Source organism: Ictidomys tridecemlineatus, chromosome Y (genome assembly GCF_052094955.1).
Source record: "Ictidomys tridecemlineatus isolate mIctTri1 chromosome Y, mIctTri1.hap1, whole genome shotgun sequence".
NCBI lineage: Eukaryota > Metazoa > Chordata > Mammalia > Rodentia > Sciuridae > Ictidomys > Ictidomys tridecemlineatus.
This window is the reverse complement of record NC_135494.1, coordinates 22,335,115-22,345,371: the sequence shown is the minus strand read 5'-3', so window position 1 is coordinate 22,345,371 and position 10,257 is coordinate 22,335,115.

Here is a 10,257-nt window from a genome sequence, read left to right as displayed (position 1 = left end):
TGAAAAAAAGAATACCTGACCATCTTAAATAACTAATAACAATTTTTGGTGCTGTCACTATCTTATCTTTTATTTCCTACCGAATTTTGAAACAAAAGACAAAGGTGATAGGGCAGATATTTTAGTTCAGTGATTTATTTTCTTTTGAAGGGTGACAAGATGGCTATATAAGAAATGGGAAAGGAACTGTTTTACTTCTCTGCTCCTGAGAATTTGCCCTATCAGCAAAGCCCTTTTAGTCTTACTCTTCCTTTTCTTACTCATTATCAAACATGAAAAAGTAGTTCAGGTGTGATGAGAGAACAAGGTAAATCCTTATCTTCTGTCCAGTAAAAATAAAGTGACTTTGTGGTGGAACTGGATCAGCATTCAAACATTAATCTTCCAGATCTCTGAAGTCATCTCCATTAAAGAAAAATAATGTAATGTGGTGATTTGTTTCAGTCTGAGAAGTTTTTACTTTTTAGTGCATTTTGCTAAAACATGTTTCAACACTTGCTATTAAAGCAAGAACAATCCAGGAGACTTTGTTAAAGAGTTTACACTGAATACTGATCAGTCATCCTGGTTCCTTCCAGGCTCATGAAGAAACCATGGGATGAACCAACAGCCAATTCATAACTGGTTACAAGGTTAAGGCAATTGGGTAGTACTTCATATTCTTTTAATTTTGCTCATTCAAATGCAAAGTCCCAAAATAGGCAAATCATATAATTGTGGAATATTGAGAGACCCTTGAGTCCGTCACAAATGAATAAAGTATGTAGAAATTGTGAGATAGATAGGGAATGGCTGTGTCAATAGAAAGTGAAGTAGTTGGTTTTAAAACATCAGAAGAACAAGGACCAGAGGTGTAGTCTGGTGGCAGAGTACTTGTGTAGCTTATAAGAGGTGCTAGCTTCAATCTCCAGCACTGCAAAAAAAAAAAGTACAAAAATAGAGATGCTATTTCCACATAATGGAAGGGAAGCAATAAACTCCTGACAATAAAACAGTGATTATAGTAGTAAGACTGCAATCATTATAATCAGATTATTCTATAGCTTCTGATTTTTATATATTCTTTCTTTGATTATGCTTATCTTTATAAGAACCCCTCTTCCCATCTAAAAGAGCCTATCTGAAGCTGAGTATAAAGTTTAAACTAATCAGATACATAAATGAGTACTTAAAAATGTTTCCTTTCTTCAACTTGTACAAAAGAAAAATGCCACAGAGTACTTTTAACAGATTATAGTGAAACACCTAAAATTTATTTGAAGGTGATTTATTATTAAGGGATAAATTCTGTTATACAAACTGAAGTACAGATTTATTAATATTTTTAGTTACACATGGACACAATCTATTTATTTTTATGTGGTGCTGAGGATCAAACCCAGTGCCTCACATGTACAAGGCAAATGCTCTGCCACTGAGCCAATACCCCAGCCCTAAAGTACAGATTTATTTAGAAAGTAATACCCTCTGCACTTTGATGATATTAAAATCAAGGAATGAAATATTTTTCTGGATTTAAACTTTTAAGAACAAATTAAGTGGTCATGATGAATTTAATCCATCCCCAGCCTCCTTCCCCAAAAGCGTGAAACCTGGACAAAATAAATTGAAGCAGTGATTTTTTTTTAGACAGTGGATAACATCACTACACACAGTGGTCCCTGAAAGACTAGAAATCAGGTGCAGTTTTCAGTTACCTAACCCCCTCAGCAAAGGTAGAGAATGATGGCCTTAACAAGTTGAAGAGACAGACTTCAGAATTTATGGAAACGGAGGTAGCTGGAGTTTGCAGAGGAAAAGAAAAGTTCCAGCCGACACAATGTAGACAAATAATGTTAAAAGTGTGTGTGTGTGCATAGAAGTCTTTTTACTTTTTCTTAATGTAGGCATAGAGTGAGACTATAAAACCGCACGAAGAGTGGCCAAATTAATGTGACCTGACGTACATCGGGGGTCATAGATGAGTGGTAGGTATTTGAGCTTTTACTAACCAGAGGGGAAAAGTTCTTGTTGATCACTCAGGGCATTTAGTGAAAACTCCCAAAGAGCCTTGGGCCTTGCTGGGGGAGGGTGGGGCTAAACTAGAGTAATAATGGAATGTTGTAAATGACTTTATGCTGATATTAATTTAACAACTGGGATGAGTTTAAGAAATCCTTGGAAGTTAATGCAAGAAACAAAATCAAGAATATAAATAGTGCTATATATTAAAGATACTTAATTTATAATTGAAAACTCCAGGCCCTAATAGCTTCTCTGGTGAATTCTTTTCAACATTTAAGGAACAAGTAATACCTGTCTTAAATTCTTTAAAAATACACACACATACAAATACACACACGTATGGGGAATTCTTCCCAACTCATTCCATGAGGCCAACATGATTAGTCTAATACCAGAAGCAACACAAAATTCAAAAGAAAATTAAAAAATAATGTCTCTTGACCACAGACCTAAAAATAGTTTACAAAATATTAACTTTCAGGAATATAATAAAAGGGTGATATACTGTGACCAAATGTTATTCATCCCAAGAATTCAAAGGTTCCAAGTTTGATTTAACATTGAAAAATCAATGTAATTCACCTTATAAGTTGAATAAAAAAGACCTATATGATTGTATAAGTACAAATAGAGAAACTGGAAGAAATTCAACATCCCCATTAATGATTTAAAACTCTCAGGCAAACAAAGAATTTCAAGGGAAATTTCCTCAGCCTGAGGACAGTCAACTACCAAAAAATCTTTCAGACAACTTAAAGGTATAGATTGAATGTTTTTCACTTAATATTAGGAGCCATTGCAAAGATGTTTTCTCTCTTCACTTCTATCAACATTGTACTGTAAAGGAGCAAGCCAGTGCAGTAAGCCAGGCAGGCAAAGGCATACATTGGAAAGGAAAATAAAACTGGTTTGTGGTCTTTCTGGATGTAGATAATTCTATGGAACCTATTAAAAAAAAAAACTAGTAGAACTGATAACAGAGAGGCTAGCAGGAACATAACAAGTTAATACACACATCAGTATAGAAGTATCTTTTTAAAAATTATTTTATTATCATTATTATTAGATTGGGAATTAGACCCAGAGTTTTTTTTTTTTTTTACCACTGAGTGACATACCCAATCTTTTATCTTAAAATTTGAGACAAAGTATTGCTGAGGATCCCAAACTTGAGGTCCTTTTCCCTCCCTCTCCTGAGTAATTGGGATTCCAGGTGTGTGCCCAGGAAGTATCTGTCTCATTAAAAACTGAAAATAGAAATAAAGCAATATCATTTATAATAGTATTTAGAAAACCAAGAAATGCTTAGAGGTTTACTTAACAAAAATTGGACAAGACCTATAACATTAAAAACTACAAAATATTTTTGAGAAAAAACTTGAAGATCCTAAATAAATACAGTACTACACTTAGGTGTCTTTCAGTAGATGAATGGATAAAAATAATGTGGTGTATATATTCAATGGAATATTACTCAGTTTTAAAGAAGAATGAAATTATGGCATTTGTGGGTAAATGGATGGAGTTGGAGAATATCACATTAAATAAAATAAGTCAATCCCAAAAAACCAAAGGGCGAATGTTTTTTCTAATGTGTGGATCCTAATTCACAGGGGTGTGTGTGTGTGGGGGGTTAAACATAGACAAGAGGATAGAGTTACCTCAGATTAGGTAGAGGGAAGGGGAGAGGATGTGGGGATAAGACAAATAGTTGAATGAAACAGACTGCATGACCAATGTGAAATTATATCCCATCTGTGTATGATATATCAAAGTGTATTCTACTGTGATGTGTAACTAATTAAAACAAATTTAAAAAGTCAACCTCCCCCCCACCTCTTGGCACTGGGGATTGAACCCAGAGATGCTTTACCACTGAGCTACATCCTCAGTCCTCATTATTTTATTTATTTATTTTTAAATTTTGAGACAGGGTCTCACTAAGTTTCTGCGGATCTCACTGAATTGCTAAGGCTGGTCTCAAACTTGTGATGCTTCTGCTTTAACCTCCCAAAGCACTGGAATTCTATTGTGCACCACCATGATCGGCAAGATATCAAATTGATCTGTAGAGTTAGTCCCAGCAGCCTTTTTTTTTTTTTTAAGAAATTGACACTCTGATAGTAAAATTTGTATAGTAATACATAGACTCTACTTCATGGTTTGACAGACTACTACTTGCAAGCCAAACTGGCTCACTGTCTGTTTTTTGGAAATTGTGTCATTGCAACACTGCCACACTTAATGTATTTGTGTATTGTGCATAGATGCTTTTACAATAACGTGGCAGAGTCAAGTAGTTGTTACAGAGACCAACATGGTCTACAAAACTTAAAACACTGTCCGGCCTTTTACAGCAAAAATTTGCAGACCCCTGGCCTAGAGTATCCAAAGCAAATTTGAAAAACAAAAAAATGGAGGACTTATTTAATTTCAAGACTTACTCTAAAGCTACAGTAATGAAAAGAGTGAAATAATTGATCATAGGCATAGAACAGGGAAACAGACCATAGAAATAGTCTTAAACAAATGTGGTAAATTGATTTTGAAAAAGGTACCAACGTAATTCAGTGGGATATAGTTAATTTTTTTTCACAAATAGTAGTTAGGAACACTGGATGTCAAATTTGGAGAAATTGAAACTCATACTTGACTTTACAGAATAATCAAAAGTTAGCTTAAAATAACCTGATAGTCTTGATGTAAGAGGCTAGAATTCTAGTGAAAACATAAGAGAAAATCTTCTACTAAAGAATTCTCAGGACGTATAAACCACAAACCATAAAATTAAAAATTCTTAATTGGATTTTATCAAAATTTAAAAAACACATACAAGGGCCTGTGGCTATAGCTCAGTCGTAGAATGCTTGCCTAGCATGTGTGAGGCACTGGGTTTGATCCTCAGCACCACATAAAAGTAAATAAAATAAAGACATTCTGTCTATCTACAACTACCAAAAAAATTAAAAAAAAAAAAACACGTACAAGGATACCATTAGAATAATGCAAAGGCAACATATATTCTGAGAGGAAATAGAATAATATATGTATATCTGACAAAGAACATGATTCCAGAATATATAAAGACTATAGAGTGTTATAATAGCAAATATTTTTGTTTCCAGTACACAACCCAATTAAAGGACCAGTTTAAATATATATGTTACCAAAGTAGATATGGTTAGCAAAGTAGAAAATAAGCATGAAAACATGCTCAATATCAGGTGCTTAGTCATTAGGGGAAAGTGAATTAAAACCATAGAGAGATCAAGAGATCTCGATTCACACTTATTAGAATAATTTAAAATTTTGACATAAACAAGTGTTAAGAATGTGGAACAGGGGCTGGGGATGTGGCTCAAGCGGTAGCATGCTCGCCTGGCATGCATGTGGCCCGGGTTCAATTCTCAGCAACACATACAAACAAAGATGTTGTGTCTGCCGAAAAACTAAAAAATAAATATTAAAATATTCTCTCTCTCTCTCTCTCTCTCTCTCTCTCTCTCTCTTTCTCTCTCTCTCTCTCTCTCTCAAAAAAATGTGGAACAACTGGAATTCTCATTTTGTTGGTGAGAATGCAAAATGTTAAGGCCACTTTGGAAACATTTTGTCATTTCTCCTAAGATTGTACTTCCATACAGGCCAGCAGTTTCACACCTTGGTAATTACTCAGATGAAATGAAAGCTTATTATGTTCACAGAAAACCCTGCAGGTATATGCTGATAGTGGCTCTATGTGTGATTTTCAAAAATTGGAAACTCAAATGTCTCTCTATTGGGGAATGAATAAACAGTAGTATGTGCATACAGTAGTATGTGCATACAGTAGTATGTGCATACAGTGGCATAGTACTCATTCGTAAAGGAATGAACTGTTGACATTTGCAGAAACATGCCTGCATCTCAGATACATTAAGCTAGGTGAAGGAAACCAGAATCAAAAAGCTGAATATCATATGATTCTATTTGTATGGTATCTGGAAAAGATACAACTATAAGAACAGGAAATAGATCAGTGGTTCTCTGGGCTTGTATGGAGAGTACATAGGGGAATAGGAGAATCCTGGGAGGTGATGCAATTGCTCTTTATTGACATTGATGTAGCCAATGTACAATTGTATGCATCTGTCAAAACTTGCAGACCTGAGCCAGACATGGTGGCACACATCTATAATCCCAACTACTTGAGAGGTTGAGGCATGAGGATTGCAAGTTCGAGGCCAACCTGAGCAATTTAATGAGACCCTAACTCAATTTTTTTTAAATGGCTGGGGGTTGTAACAGTGGGAAAACACTTGTCAAGCATGTGCGAGGCCCTGGGTTTAGTCTCCAGGACCACCACCAAAAAAAAAAAAAAAAGTGCATACCTGAATAACCTGTATATTAATAAGGGTGACTTTAAATTATGTAAGTTGAATCCTGGTTTTTAAATAGGATTTTTAGAAAGTGAGAAACTGATCCTTGAAGCATTGCAAATGTAAAAGATTCCTCATCATATCTTAGTAATTAATGTGCATGCTTACTTAGTTTACCATTGAAACTAACCTAAGTGAAGAAATAGTATATTTTAGAAGATAGGATGTTGTTTAACTGCTTTTTGCTGACTTTGGCAAATAAAGAGAGATTAAAGATGATATGCCATTATTCAGTACCTGACTGTAATTTGTATCAGTGAATTGGTTAGCGTTAATATGTAGTTCATATGATTTTTATAATATCAGTTCAGCCAGATGCATTTTATGATGTCATATACATTTTGATATCAATAGATTTCCATTGCCAGAGCTTGGAAATGTAAAACATAGCTATACAGAATATTTGGATTCTATCCAAATCCATGTAGGTATATGACAAGTTTTTGACAGAAAAAAAGAAGTATTGTTGAGGACGTAAAGCAACTGAAATTCACATTGATTACTGGTGGGATGCAAAATGGTATAGACAATATGGAAAATAGTTTAATAGCTTTTTGTGGTAAAAGTAGGCATAACTTTATATTACATGATCAAACAGTTCTATTCCTAGATATTGCTGGTGGTGGTGGTGAAGAGAATGACTCATGTTCACCCCACCCCTGAAGACTTACTGGAATGTTTATAGTAGCTTCATTTGTAATAGCCTCAGTCTGGAACATTTCAAAAAACCTATCAACAAGTGAATGTGGTTATAGGCAAGTGATGGGATTCTACATAGCAATAAAAATTAACAAACTACTGATACATTGCAATGATATGGAAGTATCTCAGACAGGATTTAATGAAAAAGCTAAATACAAAATACATATGATTTTATTTAGGTAAGACCCTAGAAAAGATAAATCTATAGTTAGAAAAAACAGATCATGATTGCCTAGGGCTGAGGTTATGGATTGAAGTTAGGATTTGCATGGAGAAGGGTACAAATGAACCTTTTGGGATGATCAGAATATTCTGTATTGTGAATATAGTATATAATTTTACACATTTGCCAAAACTCATTGAACCTTATGCTTAAAATGCTTGCCTGTTATTGTATGTAAATTATATCTTCAAAGTTGATTTTTTTTATTTTTTAAAGAATTTTAGATAAAAACTTTATGACAGTGTCAGGACAGATTTCCATGATTTTTAAATAAGTTCATGTTTAAAAAAATCTTCAGAATAGCAGTAATAAATAAGATTGAGAGTTAAAACATTGTTTTCCAGCAAATATTCATACACATATCAGAATAAAATAGTTTGCCTATGATTTTAAGGTTTAAATTTTACAACTTAATATTTTATGGAGGGCTGGAGTTGTAGCGCAGTGGTAGAGCAATTGCCTTGTATGTGTGAGGCACTGGGTTCGATTCCCAGCACCACATATAAATAAGCAAATACAGTAAAAGTCCATCAACAACTAAAAAACTTAAAAAGAAAAGAATATTTTATGATTATATAAACACTTTGAGGGAAGTTTGAAATCTTTGTTGTTATGCTATTGAATCCTGATATCTGGAGCCTGGGAATGTAGCTGAAAGATAGTGTGCTTGCCTAGTATGCACAGGATTGTTCTGGATTTGACCTCAAGCACAAGGAAGGCAAGAGAAGAGCTGATATGTCCTTATGATATGTTGAAAAGAGACTTTAGGTTTATACAATATTTGAGTAACACTATCTAGGACCCAAGTGCCTTATGTCTTCCTGCCCTTCCATTCTCAATATATTGGTATGTTACCTCTGCTAGGTACTTGAGGTCTCTGGATGGCAGCCCCAGATATGGGCATTCATATTTGTGAATGTAACATCTGTGCAAGAAAAATGGAAAGTAAGGAAAACTTTCTAGAAACCTGTGTTCATGGCTCAACAAGCAAACTGTCAAGGGAACGAGACTTCCTGAGTGGCTTAAGTCAATCATTAGGGCTAGAAAGGTGTCAAGCCTCCTCTGAATGACTTGGCAAATGAAAGGAGGGTAAATAAAGTCAGGGTTCTTCTATCCGAAAACTGGGAGAATGATTGTTCAGTAACCAAATATCTGTTGTATCAGATTACATTAAGACTGTGAAGGAGAGGCTCAGTAAATTATACAAAGAAATTATAGAAGCCATCTTGATAGTAAATGTATGTTCTCAGCTGATGAAGATGTAGTCCAATAATTATCCATATTTTTATGACCTAGTCATTATTGTATTCTTCAGTATACTCTAATCTATCCTATGTCTTCATGACATTAAGAAATGTTCCAGCTGGGTACAGTGCCACAGGCCTGGTAATCTCAGCCAAGGCAAGAGGATGCTAAAGCAAGAGTATCATAAGTTCAAGACCAACCTAGGTAACTTAGTGAGACTGTCTCAAAATAAGAAAGTACTGGAGATATAAGTCAGTGGTCAACTTTCTGGCACCAGGTTCTATCTCCGTTGGTGGGGAGGGATTGGCAGAGATTCCTGAGACTGGGAGTATGGTTCAGTGGTAGAATACTTACCTGGCCAGCTAAACTGGAGGGTCCTGAATTTGATTCTCAGCTCTTTGAAAAGAAACACTAAAGCCCCTATCAGGCTTCTAATTTCTAATCAGCTAACCTTTAAAAATCAGTTTAAATGTCACTTCATTTTGGTCTTTAAACACTGTTAGTCATTTTTATCTGGAGAGTCTGTGTCTTTATTCCCTCTATACTATTCTACTTATTAGCACTTGTTAAAAAATTACAATGTACTTCACCTGAAAATAGTTACATAATTACCTACATTTAATACATTAACATTTTTCACTATTTGTTTATGTTTATTTTACGATAAAAATGTTATAGTTGAAGCTCTTTCCCACCCAACTCATGTCATTGTCTTAAGCTTATGATTATCTTTTTCAATATGGAAATATTAACAGCTGTAATTTCTGCTTATCTCTTATATGTAGGTATCCTCCAGCATTGTGTTAATTTTTCATTTTCCTTTAAATCTGTACCTTGGGTGAGTTTTATTATGTCCAAAAGAGTTAAAGTGTGAAAATATTTTGTTTATTTTTTTCTCTAGTTCCCCACCTTTTTCTGAGCTTTATATTATCCTTCACTAAGCTTCACAGCAACCTACAATATACATCTGGAATTAAACTCATTGGTCAAAAAAAAAAAAACAACTTATCCCTCTCTACTTGTTTCCTTTCAGCTATGGTTTTTCTTTCCACTTGATTGAAACTACAAACTTTGAAGTCATTCATTACACATGTATAAAAACTAAGTGTCAATAAATACTATAAATACTAAGATGAATAAATGACCACTTTTTTCTTTGTGTTTTCTCTCCCCATATTCAGCTTATCATCTACACTTATTTATTCTGCATATCAACTAACTCATTTTTCCTTTCATAATTTACTGCTCCATTTTTCTTATTTTGCTTTTTTCTCATATGGGTCATTAAATGATGATGTTTCCTAATACTTTTATTTTAGTAGCAGTTGCCTTTTTTTGTGGGGGGGGTACTCGGGGGCACTCAACCGCTGAGCCACATCCCCAGCCCTGTATTTTTATTTTTATTTTTTTATTGGTTGTTCAAAACATTACAAAGATTGCAGAATCACATCGGTTACACATCCACATTTTTACATAATGCCATATTAGTAACTGTTGTATTTAGAATTTAGAGACAGGGTCTCACTGAGTTACTTAGTGCCTATTGCTGAGGCTGGCTTTTAACTCATGATCTTCTTACCTCACCCTTGTAAGCCACTGGGATTACAGATGTGCACCACTTGCCCGGCAGCAATTGCCTTTTTTTTTTTTAAGTTGTAGGTGGACACA